Below are 25345 nucleotides of genomic sequence, written 5' to 3'. Positions count from 1 at the left end.
GACACCCTGTATAAAACATATTAATCTTTCAAACGTAAAATAATAAAAAACAATTTTTCATTACCCGCTTAATTTTATTTTTGACAATGCACTCATGGAAATATCCTTCCAAAAATTCTAAGCTTTAAATCCCCCAAAATTATCATTTTTTCATCCCTGAACACGTATTCGCGCCCAAGCATTATGCATCTTTATTGCCGCGGTGAAGGATGCGGGCTTAGCTTAACGGAGTGTTCCCTTCCGCCGTTAGGATCTACCGTTTCCCTCCTAGCATTTTCCTTCTCGCTTTACCCTTTTCATTTCCTGCTGGTGACTCACGTCTTTTCCCACGGTTACGCCAACAAAGAAAACACGGTAATCTGCAAACGACTCCTCCGGCTTATATCTAACGAGGCGGCGCATTAGTCGGTGGCCGGTGATCTGTATACGCGGATATTGCGAGCGATGCGGCTTTATTTACGGCGTCGGGAAACCGCACCGCCCTCGCCGGGGGGTGCGCGGAGATGCCGTTGCCACTTAAACGCCCCGCGGACGTATTTCTTTTCGAGCAGCTCGTAATTTCGCGCACCGCTGCGACGAGAGCTCGACCGGCAGAATATCTCTCTGAAGGTATATCCCAACATTATTCTATATTTGTTTTATGAGTGCCGAGGGACGACACTTCATATACATTGTGCTGTTAGTATCCTGAGGAAATCATCTTGAGACGCCACATCGATGTATGTCACGTTATATTGCTCGTTTCATTAATATATAATTCGCGAGTCAATCTCTCCTTGAAAAAACCTCGAGAACCAACGATTTTCGAATTTCAAGCGACTAAAAATGTGTAATTGTTTAAATATTAATTCTTACATAATTTTTTTCTTCGTAGATAAATGTACATTCAAAAAGTATATGTAAAATTTTCTTTTTTTAATTAAACCATCGTATAATATTCCGAACGGGAATATCTCTTTTTCGAGGATTAAAGCAGGATTGGTAGAATCATTATATTTTAAAGAAAATAAAATTATAAAGAAAATAAAATTATTTTGGTTAAAATATTTATATGTTATGTTTTAAACAGAGACACTTCGTATACATCGTGTTAGTATCCTAACGAAATCATCTTGAGATGACACATCGATGTATGTCACGCTATATTGCTCGTTTCATTAATATATAATTCGCGAGTCAATCTCTCCTTGAAAAAACCTTGAGAACCAACGATTTTCGAATTTCAAGCGACTAAAAATGTGTAATTTTTTACATATTAATTCTTACATAATTTTTTTCTTCGTAGATAAATGTACATTCAAAAAGTATATGTAAAATTTTCTTTTTTTAATTAAACCATCGTATAATACTCCGAACGGGAATATCTCTTTTTCGAGGATTAAAGCAGGATTGGTAGAATCATTATATTTTAAGGAAAATAAAATTATAAAGAAAATAAATTATTTTGGTTAAAATATTTATATATGTTATGTTTTAAACAGAGACACTTCGTATACATCGTACTGTTAGTATCTTGATGAAATCATCTTGAGACGCCACATCGATGTATGTCACGCTATATTGCTCGTTTCATCAATATATAATTCGCGAGTCAATCTCTCCTTGGAAAAACCTCGAGAACCAACGATTTTCGAATTTCAAGCGACTAAAAATGTGTAATTGTTTAAATATTAATTCTTACATAATTTTTTTCTTCGTAGATAAATATACATTCAAAAAATATATGTAAAATTGTCTTTTTTTAATTAAACCATCGTATAATACTCCGAACGGGAATATCTCTTTTTCGAGGATTAAAGCAGGATTGGTAGAATCATTATATTTTAAAGAAAATAAAATTATATTTATTTTAGTTAAAATATTTGTTATGTTTTAAACAGAGTTAAAAAGCATCATGTTTAAAACAAAAAAATATATTTTAAATATGTTAAAAATATTCTCTCTCTCTCTCTCTCTCTCTCTCTCTCTCTCTCTCTCTCTCTTTACATGCATTGTATTCTATATACACATTGTATTCTATATCACAATTTTTTATAAATTTTATTTTTATTTCTATAACAATTTCCGTAACAATTTTTTGAAGAATATGTATTTTACGAATATATATATTTTATATAGTAAAAAGTACAATAAATAGTAACGTATAAAATAAGTAATAAAACTAAAATTAAAATTAAAATTTTTAGCTTGAAATAATTAAAAAAAAATATTAATACTTAAAACTTAAAAATTTTTAAAAATTAACTTGACAAAATAAGAATATATATATATATATATATAATTTCTACGGATAGATATTACACAGTAGTAATATTTATCCACAGTATCTCCAAAAGTGTAATACGTACAACGAGTGCCTACCATTTCACATATCTTGTTTCGCTCTGTTATTGTAAGACCGTTATCACTTGCGGAAAAAACTTCATCTATCGATTCCACCAAAATTCCATCGTCGCTGTAGACAGTTATCGCATAAAAAGGTACAAAAGCGGAAGCGCTTTTCCTGCGTTCGCAATTTTTTCATTTTGTATGGTTCGCCGATCGACGCGTTGATGACATTCGCGTATCTTTCCCATTCCCACTTTTGCCGATCGTACCCACGAATATTGGAAAATCCGATTCGATGGTCCGATCACCCAGCCCAAAATCAATCCCGAATCCTCCAATCATCATTCTAATTACGTGATTTATGTATTCGAATCGAAGTGTTAACATGATATTGGAGAAAATGGTATTAACTGTGAAATTTGAATGCAAACTGTTTTATCAAATTTCATTAACCATTATTTTATAAAACAAATTTTTAAATTGACTAATTCTAGAATTTATTAAAATAAATCAATTATATAATAATATATAATTTCTTCTCTTCCCTTATATATTCTAATTTCGCGGAAACGTCTCACCTCGACATTAACCGATAAATCGAATCTCGTACTTGAAGACAAATGTGTTCGAAATATTCCCTCAGATCCGTCATATCGTGAAATTCTAATAAATTCCAACCCAACATTTGTGATATAATACTGCGACAATATCTATTCAAATATTCTATTGATTCCGTGACTGTTCAGCATGATTCTCTTAATTTAAGGGGGGATTTTCAAGTAAACAGCCAAAAAAAGAAGCAGATTTTTGGAATTTTTTTTAAAGAAAGTATTTAGTCAAAGTATCTCAAACTTTAGTAGTGTATTTACATAAGAAAATAGAATATAAAAATATCTTTTTATTAAGAAAAGTATGTATATTTAAATATAGATATCAACGCTTTCAGCGCCTTTCAGCGTCGCAGGCGGCAACGGTGTGCAGTCTAGCATCTGCTGCAATGGTCTAAAATAAAAAAATAAAAATTATTTATTAATACTTAAAACTTAAAAATTTTTTAAAATTAACTTAACAAAATAAGAATATATATATATATATATATATATATATATATATATATATAATAAGAATATATATAGATCATTACGAATCGCTTGAACTTGATTGAGCAAGAAAGAAAACTAAATTGAAAAAAATAGCGATTAAAAAAAATTTGCAATTTTTCCATAAAAATTTTCATCTATTGTGAAATAAAAATTATTTACTTTAAAATTTATGTTAATTTTTGTGGTTCATTCGATGAAAAATATAATTTTCTACATGTATAGTACTGAAAGAAACCAATTGGTCAAATATTTTTTTAGTTATCCTGCACACCAGTTTGAAAAAAGTGATTTTGAAAAAAACGCGTTTAAAATTTTTGCTTATAAAAAGTAATACTTTTTAATACTTACAGCCCTAATCGACGATTCTAGGGCCATATAGAATGGCCTTCCACATGCATTAGAGAATTGATTTAAGGAGAGAAAAAAGAAATCGATTTTTTTAACCCGTTACATGAGAATCCCCCCTTAAGACATTCGCGTATCTCGCGCGTTCTTCAAGATCCGAGATCTATGTAATCGAATCGCGATCCGAGACGCAATTAGTGAGTTCGGTCGAAAGACTAATGATCGGTTATCAGCGAGATAAAACTGTTACCGGCCTCGATGGGACGTGGGACTCTCTCGCCGAAGAAGTAGTTACGGAATGGAACGAGGCGCGATGGCGAGCGTAACTTTTTCCACCATTTCAGATTTTATCGTATAAACGGGGACGCTTAGCAGCTCGGAGCTTTGGGGGAACTGTTCTGTTGCTGTACCGTCGGAATTTATCCAACGAGGTAAACTAAATCGCGTAGGTGCCGCCTAATAGTTCGTAGGTACTCGCCGGCACGTACACCCTCGTTGGGACTCTCCCTCTCGCCCTCGCTACTCCTCGCTCACACCGAACCGTTTAAAGTAATTGCACTACGTTATGCAACGAACCGACGTCGTTTTAGACGTGCCTTGAGAAAAATTGGATTGTACTTCAAAGACATATTTAATCCCGAAACCAGGTTGGTCAAGTCTTTTAAATATATCACAATCTGTTCACGTCAAATAGCACGAAAATATACTCTTATCTGGAATCGTATTCGATCTGATATTCGCTGTCCCACATTCTCAGAGTTTTTTTTTTCTTATCCGCTACATTAAACCTAATTTTGTCACAAGCTTATGTACTTTAATTAAAATTTAAAACTTTTGTAAAAAAAGAGAGAGAAAAAGGGAATATATTCAGAATTAATTGTCCAGATTTTTTAACTTTATCTTTGAAATGTTATGAATTTTTGAAAATTGGATAGAGTTTAATACGAACATGATGCTATACGGATTATTTCCGAAAATTAATTTGAAACCGTCGACCGTGGTATCGAATCGAGAGTCATTGCAAAAAAAAATGGATATATGTATTTTCCGTGGGATCTGCAAAAGCATTTTATTAACCGCATTATTTTGCACGCTCGTACGAGATTGGTTGACCTCAACTAAAGATCCGTGCACTGCATACATCAGATATATACGAGCTATAACTATTAAATAATCGGACGAAAGCTGTATAAAATCATACAATAATCATAATGATAAAATTTTTTATTTTATTCACACAAAGTGTGTCCTTTTAATATCTATAGCGTTGAACACTGATTATGAATAGATTGATTTATGGAGGTTCTCTTTTTCAGAATCAAACATCGTAAATCATCGTAAATTTTTTTCATTGGAATTTGCAAAACAGATTTGGTAGAGATCCTCTAATAAGAGTCATACCATGTGATATCCAGTTTTGATTGATCCTCTAGATCTGAGCAATTCTCGCTCATATTTGAATCAGACAAATCTTAAACTTTATATAAACATTATATTTTACATAAATAAAAAATAAACGTTTTAGAGAAACTGAACATTATGATTATTTAAATGATGATTTAAAATATCGAAATAATATATAATAATAAGAAATGAGACATACATAATAAAAAATTCTTTATATTTAATCTTTATTTAATTCATATAGAGATTAATAAAATAAAATATGAATATAAAAGAAACTAAACAAACGAAACATTAATTAAAATATTTTTTGTCATCATAAAACATGAATTAAATACTTTATAAATACCCCTCTCTCTCACAGAATTTTGCCCAGATCGCCTGATATCTAGACTCTTATTAAAGAATCTCTAAAAATTTAGGAAACAGAAGCGACGTGTCAAATCAAGCGAACATTAGCAGATTATTGATCAAGCACGAATGTTTTAAGCGAGTAATTTTTTGATTGTCTATTAGTTCGTGCCGAGAATAGATCCTCCGTTCAAATTTTTATGTGAAATGTTGCGAATCGGGTTTTTAGACACTTATTTCGACATTTTCATCGAGATACGACGTCGATCATCCTCTTTCAATATTTCATATGTTTTTTGTCATGTTTTTCTCACAAATTTTATACAATACTTGATATTCATTCTTTGTTTCATTATATTTTCGTGGCGACATCAAATTTTTAGTGGCTTTTTCAGTCGATATATTTTATGTGTGTCTGATGATAATAAAACTTTTTACAATCTATAGACTTACCTTGAAGCTTTAAAACACTGTTATTCAGTTGATAGTTGACCGTATTTACACAAAAAATTAATTGATGAGTCTGGTAGGCTGACGAGGTCGGAGAATGTTACATATGAAAATGAAACCTTTTGCTTAGAGTCAGAGAGAATCGCTTGTAGACGTCATGTCGGCGCCAGGAATTTACGATGAAAAGAATCTCTCCCACGCGGGCGTGCTCAATGGACTTGTAAGGGGGTTACGACAGCAGTAAACTCCGATCAATTCCCGTTTTGCTGTTCCCCGTGTGATGCCGCGAAGGCTGTAAGAGTTAGGAGGGTATACCAGAGTTACCAACTTCGATCCCTTTGGGCCGCTAAATCGAACGGAACAGCAGGTATAAGCGGGTTTTGCGCCAGAGGTAATAAGCGATTGGTAAATAAGCCGTTTCTCTTACCACGAGACATGATGTGAGACATGGATTAAGAATAATTGATAAATTTTGATATTGACTTATCTCAGAGATTGCCTTTTTTGACATAAAGAGTGTATTCTTTAAGCAATGAATTTTGTGGCGTTCTCTTTTGATTTATGCGGCTTTTGAAGTAGCAAGATTTTCGTATTTATTTATATCTTTTCCTTATATCATATTTGTGCGTTTATATTTTTTTTTTTGTTGTACATTTAGTTCAGGATTACTTTAGGATTTTAGTTTCATTAAAAATCTCGAAATAAATACAGCTTTAGAAATTCCTAACCATTAGTGTGGATAAATATAAACTATTGATTATTTACTTCAATATCGCGTTATACGTGATTTATTATAAAATACGTGCATCAGCAGGGGAAAAGCTTTGTTTCTTCAGCTCCACTCCGAAGAAATTTTAATCTGCAACTCAAACTTAATTTTAATTTGAAATCGGAAGTAGGTTTGAGTTAGATTAGTTTCTTCTTAAAATAGAGGTGTAGAAAAGGGAACAGTAAATAATTGTGCATAAAAGAGGTTACATATTACATTGATTTTATTGTCACTTGAATGTATTAATAGGGGAGATTATCCTGAGCAATTTCGCAAAAATTTAATAGGGTATAATATTGGTTTATCTTTTTAGAAGATACAACAAGTTAAAGCTTGACGGTAAAATTTGTGTACGATATAATAATGTGTAATTTTCGACTAAGAAAATTTGTTTATGACTTTCATGCGTGAGCAGCAGAGCTCCTGCACCTCTAGCCCAAAAAACTCAACTTTGAAAAATAAGGCATTATTCAAGATAAATAATTTTTAAATGGTGTCAGAAAATATTATGAATTAGATTAGATTAGATCAGAAATTTTTGGGGGTGGGAGTGCAGGAAGAAAGGCGCGGCCCATACATTCGACGTTCATCGAAATAGATAGAAATGAGGAAAAATATAATGTTTTTTATTAACATCTTGACATAATATAAAAAAACTTCTACACATTTAGAGAATGAAAATTTTCAGTTAAAGAGAAATATAACCGCAATATAACCAGTGTAATATTGCTGGTTATATCGTAGAATGTTGCCACGAATATCTCTTCATATTCTCTCAATGTTTTGAGTATGTGCCTTGCTATTAGGATAAAAAATTGTAAAAATAATTGATAGTGAGATGTTTGTATATTCTTCAGTTTCGAGACAATTATACATTTTCTAACAATCAGATATAATAATTATGTCGAAAGCATACGCTCGCGATTTAAAGCGAAAATTGTATTACACTGTAGACATTTGATGTCTGTGAATAATTTTTCAATCAACAAGAAAATCAATTAATTTATTTCTGTTTTCAACAATGACTTAGGAATTCGTGCAATCGTAAGTTGAAAGCTTATCGAATTTCACATAAATATACAATGTTCTTAATATCAATTTATAATATTTAAGAAAAATATTAAAATTGACAAACTTTAATTTGTTATATCTTTTAAACCAATGCCGTCCTGAACTTATTTTTTGTGGAATTAATTATTCAGAATACACAACTTCCCTTACAATATATTCAAGCGACCATAAAAGTGATGTATAATCTTTTATGCATATTTATCAATAAAAAATGTATTAAAATTTTTCAAATAAAAAAATTTATAATGATTAAAATCGATACATCTGTGTATTTAAATCTCTAAATGAATATTTAATAACAAAGAAAATCTTTTGAAAGTTCAGAATTATGTTTTTAAAAATATACGTAAAAGTTAAGATTATTGAGATTAAATTCTCTTTTATATATTTACATTATAATTCAGTGCTTTTTTCATCAATTTCATCGTTTACTTACAAAATAAACGATGAATGTGATGAAAAAAAGCACTGAATTATAATGTAAATATATAAAAGAGAATTTAATCTCAATAATCTTAACTTTTACGTATATTTTTAAAAACATAATTTTAACAATTAATCAATAAGATTTTAATGTTTAAAATAATCTCCATTATTTTCGACTTATAATACCTTCAGCTAAAGCAAAACAAATTATTTCCATGGCTTCTGCAAAATTCTGATTCTTTGTTAGTTAAAAACAAAAATGCATTGTCTTACATGTTGCTTTTTAGACGCCATCATTATCATTTTCATCAGTTGTTACCATTTGATAAGATTATATTGTTTGCCAAATGGTGTTTTTAAAATATTCAGATCGATTAAAAACTGCAATGCAACAACGAAAAAATATCTAATTTTAAAATGAAGATGTATTAGTTCAAGTATTTTCACATATTTTTCATATTAAAATTGCTTGCTATCTGTCGCAATCGTATTATCGTTAGGGTTATTCAAAGTATTTGATTGGTACTTTTGGTACAAGTTTCAAAGTATCTGTCAAAATTTTGTCGTAAACCATAAATTTCGAATACGCTCGTCGTTTCGACTGCGTCGTGCAAACAGGAGGCTAGGAAATTTCAGGGGATCGACGGTTGAATCTAAAGTTTCTTTACATTCGAGCGCGCGAAAGCGCTATTTTAAGACACGTACGTGCCACAGAAAGTGCCCTGCCACTTTCAGATTTCACGAAGGTCGTCGGCTCTTAACTCGGTGACTACGTCGTCGTCGTGAAAACGAATAAAAGAGGCTTTCGTTAAATATTCCTTTTCGCTTAGAAACGGATTTTCTCGCGATAAACGCAACCCCGATAAATAGACCGAATCCCGCGAATCTCACTCCCGAAAAATTCGGCACCAAAACGAACGGAAGAAGGGGGGAAAGAAGAGGGAGGAAACATTTTACCTACCTGGTCGAGACGCGGATGATTTATTCGTGTTTACCTGGCCGCACGCTCTAAACTTTACGCGATATGCAACGGCGAAAAGGGCCAAATGTGTGCAGATGGGAGATGCATACGTCGGTTCGTCGGTGATGCATCGCGGTTTTATACGATAAACGGCCATGTCGCGTCTGCTTCTTGTCGCAAGTAGAGATTATCTGCAACGCCTCTGCGTAAACTACACAGCGGTGGTTTTATCAGTACTATTATCGTCTCTCTCGTGACCGAAAGGCTTTCTTCATGCTGGAAAGTAGTAGTTTGAAACGTTAAAAACTTTTTATACACTCATGTAATAATATATTTTGATAAATGTTTACTTAAAGTTGCACAGCACGAATAAATTTCATTTTCACATATATTGTACTCTCTAAAAGTGAATCAGTGTATTATCACTGAAAAACAGTAAATAGTCACTGATTACAGTTATAAGTACAGCACTGTAAATCAGTGATATTTTATTGAAAGAATCAGTTAATAATTTTGACTGTTTCAATCAGTAATATTTCTCAATATCAGTAATATTTCTTTCGTTATTGTCAGTAATATTAAACTATAATTCATCTCTCTATCTATTTCATATAAAATTAAAAATTTTATTTATATTTACTAAATATTTATTATATTAAAAATTTTATTTTATTTATATTACATATATATTGAACTTGTTATTTTAAATAGATAACGAACAAATAATTTTCATTAAGTCGCCAGACATTTATTTGTCCGACTTATAAAGATCGATTTAATATCTGAAGCCTTTCTTATTGAGCTTGTATCAGAAATTAAATTAAAGTAATACTTCTAATTTTAAATGTCGCTCTTTGCAAACTTTATATAATTCTTATAACTAAAATTAGATACGAGAGAGATAGCGATTGTAGCGGTAAATGAACGAACTAGCAATTACTGGTTTTACAATAAAATTTACCGATTTTACAGTGAATTTTATTTTAACTGACCATAATCAGTGAAATATAAGATAAAATAACAAAAAATAAGTGTTTCCACTGAAGTTCAGTAAAATACTTACTGATTCTCAGTGAAATCTTATTTTACTGTTTAAATTAGTGATATTTTCACTGATTCATTTTTAGAGAGTAGAGAATACATTCTTAAGTAATACACTGCTCAAATTTGGTGCCGCTCTCTTTGGTTTCTGAGATATGCGACTTTGAAATTTCATGCTTAGGAATGTACAGTGCGCGTCAACGATCCCGTTCTAGGCGGGGCAAGGGCATAGAACTGGCCAATCAGTCACTGCCACGCTCCCTTGCCCCGCCTAGGACAGGATCGTTGACGCACACTGTACCCTCTATAAAATAAGTCGAAATGGAAATTAAATTCGTGCTGTGTAACTTGTCTATATTATTTTAAGAGATTATCCCCCAGGTGCTCTTTCACCGATGTTGCAATATTTAATAGTTTTACGTTGGATTTCGCGTTTTTGCGGAGTTTTTAAACGGATTACGTCGCGCTTGTTTTCGCGATCCTATCATCGTTCGCCAAAGTTTTTACGAATTTATGGATCGATGAGTGCGATGTTAATGACATTCCCATTAGCAGTTCCCAAGCCTTGAAATGGCTCGAGTTAATACAACGAGTTAAGTTTGTTCGATAATTACGTTCGTACGTGACAACATATCGAGTTAGCTAAAGGAGTTTCTCCAAGAGATCAAGCGCTTGATATCAGAGAACTTTCTAAAGGACTGGTAACAACCCTCAAAAAACACGACATCATCACGTTGTAGATTTCATTTTTCACGAAATATCCGCATACAATCGATATAGAGTGTCGCTTTCTCTGCGAAAATCGACTATACGCCACAGGCGAGGCAGTTTGTCTTCTTCGAGAGGAACTCGACGAACGGAAACTCGCGTCAACCGTGAACGAAGGAGTGGTTCCGGCAATCGTATCGTCAACATTTGCGTCAGCTTTGTGAAACTGTATGCTTTAATATATCCTGCGTAACGCCTTTCTCGTACGCAGCGTGGCGTAAGTTTGTTTGATAATTATATTCGTATTTCTTTGACGAGAAACGAAGAGAGATAGAGAAGAGACATCGTGCTAATTGCTAAGCAAGTTCCGTATGATAAAGACGAGTAAATGCCGCGTTTGTTGTAGGTGTACTTTTGTATAAGATTGTCTTCATAAACTCAAGCATGTTGTTGATCAATTTTCAAATAAATTTTTTTAGACAATCAACAAACGAGTACAAATTTTTAACGTTTTACATTGATAGAATTTTAAATTGTATACAGGATGTTTCGTACATATATGCAATCAATTTCAGGAATTTCAGGATTTAGAACATGAGAACAGTGAAAGAATGTTTATATAAACATGAGTAATAGGCTTTGTATTGTATTTGAGTAATCTGTTTCCTCTTTACAAGAGATGATTATGGTAGTTTGGTAGTTTTCAACAAGGAGACATAGGGAGGTATGGCACACAATTGAACATAGTATATGGAAATTTAATGGATTAAATTTTCGACGTAGTTACTAGTCTGCTTATGTAGAATTTTTTCAATTTTAAATAATTTTAAATAAACGTTTTTAATTTTTAAAGCAACCGTATATTAAAATAATATCGACTAGAGAAAGAGAGAGAGAGAGAGAGAGAGGGAGAGAGAGGGGATGGGGAGGGGAGGGAAGGGGAGAGAGAGAGATCTATTAATTTAAAAAAAAATCGCTTTTTGCTTTGATATATAATGATATAACTTTATTTATACTAACTTTAATTATACTATTAATCATTTATTATGATTAATCAAATTTCTACAAATAAAATTTCAAATTTAATTATTATAATTTTAATGCTGAATTTTTATAATATAATTTTTTGTCAGATTAATATTTTTTTAATAAAATAAAAAAAATTTTTTTTTTAAATCTATTTATTTAATGCTGCAAATATAAAAATTTTTGAAGTTATTGATAGTCATGATTTTTTACGCAATTACCTCGATTTTGCTTCACTCTATATCGAGTTGTAGGAAAGCATCTCTGTCGTACTTTGTTGCTTATGTTGTTGAAAAGTATTTTATTTTACTATCTGCATGTATACCTACAAATATTTCAACATTGTGATCTCTTTAGTCTTTCTTTTTTTTTTGTAAAATATTTAAATATATCGGTATTTTATAAAAGTATGTATAATTAATTCTAAAGATACATAAAAATAAATTCGCCATTCAATTTTCCAAATGTTTTCGTCAAAGAAAGATCAACTCATCGTCGTAAAATTGATAGAGAAATCAAGTATCAATGTTCAAGACAATTACTTAAAATCATTCTCTGGTGACATAATGCGTAAAACAGACTGATTTCTCACAGGAATCATGTCTGAATTAGTCACTTGGTAATTACTCAATGCGAAAAGGGAACTGTAGTGGCAAAGTCAATGCGTGATCCGAGTCAGGCAGGCGTTGCCGACGTGGAGTTGACGGGCGACGAAAGCAAATTACAGGAACCACGATGGTTTCCATATATATGTTCGCGTCGGTGACGCTTCGACAACTCGTCCGCGATATAAATGGGCACCGACAATCATACGAGGAGGGAAAAAGCGAGAGATTGCATTCGTATACGAATACGATATATATATTGGTAGAGTATAACCAGTGAAACGAAACAACAACCGTGGGAAAGCGCGACAACAAGTAGAACTTTAGCAGCTTCTGATTATACTAATAAAGTTTCCCTAATATACGTTTCACGTTAATCGCGGAATACATGACGCAATCTAACCATTTAACGAAAGTCATACAAGATTATATTTGTAGCGAGTAAATTATGAGGCGTAATTGACGACACTCTCGCTATTAACTTGTGAGGATTGACGCGGAAATTAGTTAAATCAGGGAAAGTTGCCATAACATTGGAATACACAATAAAGGACCCGTTATAACGAGCGATAGGGTCTATCAACTCCTTTGTTAAAATTTGGACCAGCGTTAGTAATGCCATCTAGAAGTGTGCCTTCAGATAATATGAATTATTTTCCGAAAAATCAATATGATCGATCAAAATACGATAGATCAAATGTGGATGAAATACGCTTGAAGACACGTGTTGCAATATATTGTTGTCAATTGTAGTGTTAATTTTATTATCAATCATTCTCAGTTGCATATATGTATAATTATTTTTTATCAAATACATACTTGAACTGTAATGCAACTAAGAATGTGTTGATCATAAAATTAACACTGTTTAACACTACAATTGACGACAATATATTGCAACACGTGTCTTCAAGCGTATTTGATTCACATTTGATCTATCGTATTTTGATCGACTACATTGATTTTTCGAAAGATAGTTTATATTATCCCAAGGCACACTTCCAGATGGCGTTACTAACGCTGGTGCACATTTCAACAAAGGAATTTACAAACCCTGGTGCGAATTATGGTACATTTTTAGCAACACTTCACCTGCAATGCACGAAGACGATCTCTTCTTTTCCCCTTTTCTTTCCCCCTTCGCTTTTATGTCTCGGCGTCTTACTCTCGAGCTGGAACATAATTGTCCCAGAACAAATGAACCACCGTTTCCTCTTGCTCTACCTCTCGTCTCGTAAGGAATTAAAAATTTCAGTCGCTCGACCTGACGTCCTGTCGCCCGACAAATTGCCACCGCGATGAACGTGACGGTTCGTACCAAATGCGCTTCTAGAGCGACAAGAAGGAAAGAAGAAAAAAAGAAAGAACAGACACTCTGCTAAACGAGACCTTTGACGGAAATTGAAAGGAGGAATTTCGAATTTAAAAGCGATCCCTATAGAATTTCAAATACCTTGCGACATTCCTCAATGTGCGTAACACATGACAAAGGTATCTTGTAATAATCGACAACCCAGTGAACTGATTTCTTTTTTTTTTTATTATTACAAAGGAAAAAGAGAAGCTTTTATTAATGAAAGACCTTGTCTAAAAACTTTGACAAACATGAAAAATTCCCATCTTTAAAATAATCAATTCTTATCAATTTTTATGTAAGAGGAAAGACTTAAAATTCTTAGCTTTCATTTTCATGATACATTTTCTTTTAGAATTTAAAGAAATTTTCCATTTTTGTCATGAAAATTTTCAGTGAAAGAATTTAGCTTGGCATCATAAATTTATTTTGTTTGTTGAGCCTAGCACAAATCTGATTTTTGTGAACTTGCCGCTATTTTTAAATACTTTGTTTTTCATTTCTTTTGTAATTCATTGCGTACATGTGTGTCAATAATTTTTATTACGTATATGGCGAACTGATTTTGTCATTTCAGAAACGTACAATTATTTCTTTAATCAAGAAGGTAATCAAAATAAAACCTGAACACATACTTGCTGTAATTCATCTAAAGTGAATCTCCGTGATTGATTGAAGAATCAATCGCGTAAGAAGTAATGTATGCCTTTATATCAATGCCTTTCGTCATTTCTATGATATTTTAAGAGCCTGAAGATCGCAAAAGCAATAATTATTTTTGCATAGTCGCTCCCTTTTAGCATGAAGTGTCATAAAAGTAGACCATCAATTATTTTATCAATTACACAACCAACAATATCATAGGAAGATGATTTACTTGTTCCTATCTTATCAAAATAATACATCCTCGTTTTGCAAAGTTGACCGGGAAACATCGTTTAAGTCTTAATATTAAATTTTCCCGCAAAACTTTTTAAATTGATTATTTTGTTAAAAGAGTTGAATATTATATCTGGAAATCTAGAGTTAATAAAAATATTGTAGTCATATTTTTTTTTACTTTATTTTCAGAACAGGAATTGACTAATTTTATAAAGGAAAGAGAAAATATTTTTTCATTCTTATACCAGTGATATTTTCAAACATCAAAAGCGCTTCAAACCGACGTGGATGAAATAAATGACGAATAGTTGTGAAATAATTTTTCGTTGATCAATGAGATAATTGTTGATCCTCGAGACTAACGTGGACGCGTTATGCGATTCAAATGTCACATGATATTTTCACATGATGCGAATTCAGTCGACCGAGCAACGAGCTGTCTGCACGTACAAGGTTGTAATATCAGTTAAACGAGTTTGCGCGAACATCCGACTGTCCGAAAAATCTACAAATAATTCCGTGACGCCTTCATGTCGCGCGACAAAATAATCGCGATAAATCTCGCGCAATTAATGGCGTCTCTCTGATTATTTCGCGATAGATGCCTGCGATCGATCTCGAGGGTTTTTACGCGCAATGATACATTTTAATCTTCGATCAGATTTCCTGAATTACAATCCGTCAGCATCTGCGATCGAATTTGTTATCGCGCAGAGATGTGCGCGAGAGGTGATATTTTTGATAATCGGTTGCTGCAGCCGAGGATTCTGTCATAACCGTTGATCAACGCGTCAATTATGGATTAAACGGGGACTCGTGTTATCATAAGCGCGACCCAAGGCCAGTCCAATTAATGTTGATCGGCTAACGGCAACGTTTTCGCAGACGTACATCACCTCCCCCTTTTATTATCTCCAATTTCGGGTGCGTCAAACGACACGCGGAATATTCCATTTATTTGACACCAATATTTCATGTCGACCAATTTTCCGGGGTTGTATAAAACTAAATTTTTTACGTCGCGATGTAGTTATTTATAACGACTGCGGGAAATATATCGATGTCTCTCGCAAAAAAAAGCTGAATGACATGGATCAGAATTTAGAAAATTGCGCGCGCTCTCATTCCATGACGAACAAATAATATAATGCGGGAACAATATTCGGCAAAATTTCTTTCGCAATTCCTGCACAGAAATCGCAAATTATTATGAATTTGCCGCATTTTACGCATATGCGATCGTAATTTTTCGCGTTATTAAATTCCAAAGCGGGGGCGTGCATTTACATTTTATTATATCAATTTTTACTACAGCAACTATCTTTTAAATGCGAGATTTATTATCGGTGGAACACTTGTTATTTTGAATAGCACTCACAAAAGCGTCCGTAATTAATACATTCATATAATAATTGCGTGTGAAACATTTGTCGATTTCAAATCGCAAATATTTTCGAGTGATTAATTATGCTTTTACGTTTGCGCGCACGCAGCGAATCCAAGTCGTTTAATTCACGCGGACTGGGCGTTGACCGGATAGTCGATCGATGGGATCTTTTTTCCCCATTCGAGGCTTAAGTCTTAATCCGTAGATAAGCTTCGCGTATACGTAGAGACACACATTCGCGTATATATCCGCCGACGTACATTTAAATTTTCGTGAGCACGACCAGGCTTGGCGTTCGTTTCGAATAAAAAAAAAGAGCCTAAATTGATGGAAACGCTCCAAAGCTGTTAACGGACTGTTTAATTTTAACGTTTGTAGTTTTACATCGCAATATATCGTTCTGCGATGCAGTTCCATCGTCCTTAAATTCCCGCCTTTTCATTCGAAACGTTTGTGGATAATTTTTTCTTTTTACGTCTTTATTTCGTTTTACACAACCGCGTCGAATTTAAATCAAGTTTCTGTAAATGTTAATCTTCTTTTAATAAAATCTTACCTTAAGGGAATCGTGCAGCTTAATACGGTATATAATCCGGTACGACGGAAAATCTGTAACAAAAATATGGAAAATATTAATAATTGTGATGAATGTTACACAAGACAATTAACTATGTTAAATAAATGATAATTATCGGAATAATGATAATAATCCAAATGCTTTCAGATATTGTAATTGATATAAATTAACGTTAATTATTGTATATATAGAAATTGTTTTCAGTCTCTAATGTTATTAAAGCGTATAATCATTGAAATAATAAATGAATTTCTCTCACCAAAGCCGAGCTGAGGCGAAAAAGGATATTAATTTTAATTTTAATTTTAATTTTCTAGTCATATAATTCATAAAAGTATAAACGCAATTATGACATATAATTGTCATATACTTTTAGAACAAAAAAGAACAATAGAGAAAATTATTCAATATAAAGTGATACACATTTTGTTTACATTTTCTAATAAACATCTATTTTACGTCAAATTATACAGTAATTTATCTGTTTATAAAATGTGGTAGGAAAATATTATTTGCATTTCACGAATGTTAATAATGTACTGCAAATGCTACGAAAAAATCAAAGGAGATTTTTTACAATTATATTTACAATTAATAATTATATTATATCTCAATTTTTACGCGCTATCGATCAATTAATAATATTGAATTAACTTTTTGGCGATAATCGTCATATATTGGCATAATTTAAATGCTAATAACTCCAGCGCGACAAATTTCGCGTTCGAAGTATGGGACAAAGTGTCGCACAATCGCGTAAATTCAGGTCTGTTGACAAAATTACGACGCGCCCGTATATATCATCGGAATTTGTAAAAGGATTTTCATTCATCAAGATCCTTTTCTTCCGCGACCGCAGGCAGGTCGACGAATGGACAAAAGGGGTGGAAATATTAATTTATGACCAGGACGAAATTATGCACGCCACTAAATCAGAACCACCGCTCTTTTGTTCGAAAATTCCGGTCCTGGTCCTGGCGCCTTCAACTGGTAAACCGCCACCACCGTCGAGGAAAGCATCCATCGTCCTTCGCACGGGAGGTCACACGGCACACACCCGCTCCCTATCCTCCCCGGGAATCCCTCCAGTTGGCATTTAGGCTGATTTCAGCACTCGCCGGTAATAGACTGTCGACGGATTCGCGTTAAGATTTTGTGAGGGACAGCAATTTCGCGCGAAACCGGGCTCGTTCGTCGTCGAAACTTCGAAACTCTCCGAAATGAGAGATACACCAGGACAAGAGAGATCTGGACGGAGAAGCGAGAGAAATCACTTATGTCAGATGGGGAATTCTGGGCAGGTATCCCCCATTTCGGATACGTATAATTTTTCATATTCGCATGGATCGCTTCACCAAAAATTCCTTTTTTTTCCCCCTTCTTTTTATGTAGATCTTTTCATTCGCGCCGCGAAATGATAAATATGCTATTTCCCTGAAGAAAAATATTATTCCACGAGCGCGCAAGATATCTCTCGGGATCACCAGCATTTTCTCCAGGTTTGAGTTTGATGTATTGTTAATGGTATTAGACGCGACTCCGTCTCTGATATGTTTCTCCCCTTTTCCTCGCATCTGGTCCCATCAGTTTACAACACTATTGCAAGATTTACTAGGTAGCGGCGCCCGTTCGAACGGGGCTCTGGCATTAACTATTCTAATCTACGTTGTAATTTATTGCCGCGCAGCGGTTCGTGTCCGCGACGTTAACTCCTGGTGAAGTATCAGCGTGTTTACAATATTGCATCAACCTGCAGCATAATCTCGTGTCGCTCTTATTCGCGAGAAATTGAGTATAAACTTAAAATAATTATCCATTTTCGTGCGGATACACATAGGAGAAAGAGAGAGATATTACGCTCGATTTTTATTCATATCCGGCCATTGTTTCGGAAACGGCGTCATCTGTTTGTACGATGAGTATCGTATATTAGGGTGACATCACGCACGATAACGCACTGAGTAACGAGCATTCTTTCTCGGAGATTTCCAATCATTTTATGCAAATCCACGGCCAACAGAGAGCCGGCAGACAAGCGTCTTTTAATGGCACCGGTATCGCCATTATCGAATACACAGAGGATCGTTAAGCTTCTCGAGCCGTAAAGAAGATTATACTTTAGCCAGTTAATCTAGTTAGCTCATATATAAATTGTGCAGTTTTATCTGACAATAAATATACTGACAATAAATATACATCTGTCCTTATTTCGCTCTTTATCAGTCAAAAATATTGTATCACTGTTCAAAAAATATTGAAAGCACAAGTAAATAATTAAGTTTTTTATTTTTTGCTTCCCTAGCTGTTTTACTCAAGTTCCTAAAATTATTTAAGCATAAAAAATAACAATATTAACGATAAAATATAATTTGGTAATATTTATACAAGATATTCCGCGGGAAATTGCTGACATTAATCACTTGTCACTTTTAAACGTATATAAAAAATGGAAAAAATAAAATATCTTTTAATAGATTTAACAGTTCCATTTACGTGTGAATTAATCGGAGATATTTTTATCATGAAGATAATCGGAGATATTTTTATCATTTAATAAACATTTATAAAAGAATGTCACAATCTTAATGATGTAGTATTTTCCGAATCAAGATTTTCAAAAACTATAAAAAATTTTATGTAATATTTTTTTTTTATATTTTCGTTATGAAAGAGACTTAATTTGAAAATATATTACATCAATAAAATTGTGACATTTTCTTATAAAATTTAATTAAACAATATTTATAAAATTAAATAATATTTATTTAACTTTATTAAATAAAAACAATATTTAATAAAAATTATTTAATAAATCGCAATTTAATTAAACAATATTTATAAAATTAAATAATAAATTAAACAATAAATAATAATAAAAATTAAATAATATTTATTTAAGTTTATTAAATAAAAATAATATTTAATAAAAATATCTTTAGTCTTATATATGAGTAAAATTGCTATGCAAATGTTTCTCTATTAGAAGATATCTTAATTTTTCTACTCTCTATATGTTTAAAAATGACAGCTGATTAATTTCAGTAATTTTCCATGAGACATTCTGTATATGTTTGTATTCATTAAAATAACAACTTTTCTATTTCTAAAAACGCAACATTTTTGATACCGATACTGTATTTTTTTCGTATATACAGTTTATCTCTCTTCTGCAATATTATTAGAAAACGCGTTGTGTGTGTTATTAAATGCAATTAAAATTAAAATAAAAAATTGTAAGATAAATAGTACTGATATACGATAATCAAAATTTGCGGGAATTTTTTAAATATTTAATACAATCACAATCGTCATTGCATACAAACTGCTGTAATTAATAATCACACGCCTGTTACAATATACGCCAAGCTCCAAATCATACGTAATTAGAACTAATTATAAGAACAACCGCGAGAGATCTCATCCCGTTTACCGAGTCTCTTATTGTCGCGCCCGATTCTCTCCTTAGTAATGTGTTAAGTCAGGTATTATTCCGGCAAAGCCGCATAAATCCCCCTCCGGAATACATTACGGTCGGTTGTAATGCGGTGAGGCGGGAATAATGCGATTTGCATAGAATAATTCCGGCGCAATATGCACTCGTTCGGTAGTATCGTCCCTCCTCGACTCGCGCCGCGTTTTTGTCGCCAGTGGAAAAAGACGCTAGTGGAGCGGCGACGACGATCGGGGCCCGGGTTAAGCGGAATCTCGCGAGGCGAAATAATATAAGCATCGTGCATCGTGCAATGTAGACATACATACACACACACACACACACACACACACACACACACACACACACACACACACACACACACATATATATATATATATATATATATACCGTAGGTAATGTATTCGATGACACAAGAAGCACGTCGTTCTATCCGAGAATAATTGTCCGCCCTTTCTCCCTCCCCTCCCCCACCTCCCATTCTCAAAACCCCGGCAATATCTTTTATTTATGAGCTCTCCACTCCCGGAGCCCGCGAGTTCGCTGCACTTCTGTGATCCGTTGTTTTTATCCGACATCGATCCGCCTTGAATTCCCATGCACCGTCATCCACCTCCGGAATTTACCGTCGCTTCTTCATAGCGAGCGTGAAAATTGTTTGCGAGTTTCAACATTAGGGGGTTTCTTGTTTTGCGCGAGAACAAATTTCCGCGGGAGAACAAATTTCTGTCTCCTCCGCGATCCTCTCCGGTAAACATTTAGCATAAATACGTGAGGTCCTTGATTTCCACGACGTTTATCATATAAATAACGTAGTAACATGAAAGATATATTTCCTTCTTTAGAAAATATTTATTTTATATATATTATTGTTTTATGAAGAGGGGAACTTTTATGAAAAGAGGAAGACTTCATAAAAATGTTTAAACTATTGACTACTGTCGCATCGCGCTCACTGCAGAATTCTATTTTTTATTCTATATTGATCCCTCTATCGATATCGATATACGCGGTGTACGCGGGTTCCTTGATGCGTTATGTCCCACAGGAGAACGTAACGCGCTAATTGGTAACACAGACCTGCGAGGTGTTTTTTTTTAAGATGCAATAGTGATTTCCGACGTAATTTTGTGAGCTGAATTCGAATCTGGCCGCTGAATTTGCGTAGCACGTAACGTTTTTGAGTAATTTGTAATTGAATGGCTCAAAAATCGCTATTTTGGCAAAATTTGGTTTCCTCGCAATAAATTCATGAAATTAATTTATTGCGAGGAAACCAAATTTTTTGAAATATTTTTGCCAATGGCATCGTATAATACTCACTTTCGCTTTTCAAATCCACTTTCGATTACCGCCGCACGATTTTTCTTCGCTGAGATATATAAGTATGACGTTGTAAGAAAATTTACGTTAAAGAAAATTTATATAGACATCAATATGGTAGATCCATGATGTTGAAAGTTGAAAAGACTGACATATGTCAGGTTCGGTTGTCCAAAAAAGTATTGTAAAGAAATATCTAATACAGTTGTTACACATTTTGATAAATTTTTCTAAATTTTATGCCTTTTTATTGTGATTCTATTCGCCATATTGGATGCGCCATTTTTAATTTCAAAAGGTGACAGAAGATTTAAAAATGTATATTTTTATCCTAATTTTGATTCGTAGTGAAATAAAGAGGTGGCACGGTTGATTTAGAATTATTAGATCCCTATGCATGACCAGTCTTATAACTTGTATATCTGAGCGAAAAAAAATCGTGCGGCGGTAATCGAAAGTGGATTCGAAAGATGAAGGTGAGTACTGTACGATGCCATTGACAGAAATATTTCAAAAAATTTGGTTTACTCACAATAAATTCATGAAATTTGCCAAAATAGCGATTTTTGGGCTATTCAACTACAAATAATTAAAAAATCTGACGTTCTACGCAAATTCGGCGGCCAGATTCGGATTCAGCGCACAAAATTACGTCAAAAATCGCTATTGCATCTTAAAAAGAAATTTTGACCCCCTTTTTGCAGGCCTGTGTAATCTTTAATCTTTTGTAGCGCCGAAACTACATCTTCCTCAACATTCTGGTATTAAGATTATCGTTTCCAAATGATCTCAGAAATCTGCCATTAACGGCTGATTCGTTAAGTCTGGGACACCCTGTATATATTAATGTGATGTCTTGTTAATTATTGTCTTTCACATATGTAAAAGAGAAAAAGAATTTATTTGTCAACTTTCTGAGAAAGAGAAGAGATTTTTTTTGGTTATTTATCGTTATTATAATTTCCGTTTTTCGTTGCGTCAATATGCGAAAAAGACTGCACGCGTATTAAATGGATAATATTATTAGCGTTTATTGTTACAGCAATCAAAGAACATTAAAATGAATATTAATGATACTCATTGCCGGTGAAATGATAGGCCGATAGCAGCCGCTGCGAAATTTCATGTTCGGTGATTGTCGAAAATCGTGTTATCAAGAGTAATCGAAATACGATACTCCATGGAGTAATAAAGCAAAAGCAATTACGCAAATATTAAATATACATAATGAATCAACGATGGGTCCGGTATGGTATTGTTTTTTTTTTTTTTTTTTTACTTTTTTGCAAGCTAGTGAAATTTTTGTAAGATATTAATCGTCGTTCAACATCCGGATAATTTTGTAACGGACGTCAAAATATTTTCGTACGTTCGTTCGTGTTTCGCGCGCGTTTCAATCAGCAATTTTATATTTGCGCGGCGCGTCCTACAATTTACACGTCACCTCGCAATATTCCAAACGAACGACAGGGAATTCTATTACGGTACATTGTGTATGTTTAATTACTGCGCCAGTTAAATATATGACACTTTATTTTAATATTCAGCGTCTCCCGAGATGAAAATCCGCTTTTTACACAAATGTCGGTATCGCATCGATTAATGGTTTGTCAATTCTAGCAGATTGTAAAAGCAAAAAATGGAGGATTTAACGAAACGATAAAAGAAATTGCAATGTGTAAATATAAGATAAAAATCGATAGCTATTGAAAAACATAGAAACATGAAGAGTCGAGAATAAAATATTCTTTTTAGGTTAGGTTAGGTTAGATCTTCCATCTGACAAAAAAGGAATGAGTCAAACTTGAGTTAATTTTAATTGATTAAGCTTATATTAACTGGAGTATCTTGACCATGAGGAGTGTTATTATCTGCTACAACTTGTTACGCAAGGAAAATTAAAGAGAAGGAGAAGTATTGGAAGAAGGAAGAATTTTGAGGGAAAGGTTTGGAATGAGTTTTAATCAACTCTTCGGAAGATTGCTGCGAATAAAATCAGGATTGCCACGATAATTTCCAACCTCCGATAGGAGAAGGAACTTTAAGAGGAGAAAACCTATATTGCGAGAACGACACGAGATCGGCCAATAACTCGGCTTTAATTGGGAAATTAGCCCAACGGAATAGCTCGGAATATTGTACAAGTAGGATAGTTTATTCGTCAGAATATCAGGTAGATGGCTGCTCCTTTCCTCAGAAGGAAAACGGGAGAAGGCGTGGATGGGTCAGTAATTTATCTTGTATCCCGCCGATTTGAATTACAAATTTGAAATTGCGATTTTACTACGGTCTGGGCAGACGGTGTGTTGCGACTATACACATGCATACGTACATTTATCCCAATATACGGGATATATCAAAAATCATATAAACTGAAGGAAGAAATTTATGGGAACACCATTGATTTCAAATCCGTAAAACCATCAAGCGCGAGGAGGTGTCATTTGAACATTATCAACACGACAATTAAGGGGATCCCTCAAGCGTACTTTTTTACTGACGAAAACAACGTAATTTTCGGAAGTGTGCTACTTTTTATTGCTTGTATAGAATTAAAAATCCTTCTCCAGAATTGAAGTATACACGCAAACGAATACGTGAAAACTCTATACAGTATAAGATTTTATATTGAGAAAGAAAAGTATAAAATTACACTTTTATTTATCGACTTCTTAAATCAACATGATGTCATAGCTGTCAACTTGTACAAATATTAGCTTCTTATAAAAGTTGTATAGCTTTTGTGCATAAAACAGTAGCTTCCATGGTTGTGTACTGCACCGTAGAACAATGAGTGAAAACATTGTCGAATTATAAAAACTGAATTTAATTGCCTAATTAATGGCATTTATAAAGAAGATGTCCTGCCTTTTCCATTCTATTTTACCGATATTTCAAGTATATAAGGACTGAAATTTTCGGAAGAATGCTATTTATTAATTAGGCAATTAAATTCAGTTTTTATAGTTTGACAATGTTCTACAGTGTAGTACACAATCGTGAAAACTATTATTTTATAAAACTTTTATTATTTTACTATTACTATTTTATTTTACTATTTTATTACTATTTTATAATTTACTTTTACTATTTTATAAAACTTTTATAAGAAGCTAATATTTGTACAAGTTGACAGCTCTGATGTTATGATTTAAGAAGCCGATAAATAAAAATGTAATTTTATACTTATTTTCTTCCTCAATATAAAATCTCATACTGTATAGGGTTTTCACGTACCTGTTTACGTGTATACTTTAATTCTGGAGAAGGATTTTTAATTCTATATAGGTAATAAAAAAATGTCACACTTTCGATGGTTACGGTATTTTTGTCGGTTTTTTTATCGACAAATAAAAATGTAATATAAATGAGGGATCCGCTTAAGAGAAATGAACTTTTTAGATCTCTCTTATAAAAATATAGTTATCGAAATAACATCGAAGGGATTCCAAAGCGCTCTGTATACACGACGGCAAATGGCAAACTCGCAGCGTGGAATTAAGTCCGAACGTTAAAAGCGGACCCAGTAGGAGCAATAAGAGATTTACATAGTGAAGTCGGTCATATTATCGCTCCGCGCGTCCCATAGACCGCATGCGTGTTATCGCATACGATAGGCTGATATTTACATTGCTATTAACATCCAGTGTCCCACGCTGCAGCGGTGTCCACTCCTGCTGACGTAACACAGCACGAACGCTCGTTAATTCGCTGCTAACAGATGCGGTAGGACGCTTCACCTCAATGCCTTTCCCGGTTTTACACGAACTTTTTTCTTCTTTT

General features: G+C 33.4%; 1 protein-coding gene across 2 annotated transcripts in view; it reads right to left on the bottom strand.

Annotated features, from left to right (window-relative positions):
* LOC105256699 (neuroligin-1) overlaps positions 1-25345 on the bottom strand; it is a 269355-nt gene that overhangs the window by 156170 nt on the left and 87840 nt on the right. For both annotated transcript variants that reach the window (XM_025410760.1, XM_025410759.1), the window contains one exon: positions 16768-16820. The gene's annotated coding sequence lies outside the window, so the exon portion shown is untranslated. The remainder of the gene's footprint in view (positions 1-16767; positions 16821-25345) is intronic.

This window comes from Camponotus floridanus, unplaced genomic scaffold (assembly GCF_003227725.1).
Source record: "Camponotus floridanus strain SB8 unplaced genomic scaffold, Cflo_v7.5 scaffold34, whole genome shotgun sequence".
Taxonomy (NCBI): domain Eukaryota; kingdom Metazoa; phylum Arthropoda; class Insecta; order Hymenoptera; family Formicidae; genus Camponotus; species Camponotus floridanus.
This window is presented reverse-complemented; position numbering and strand designations above follow the sequence as displayed.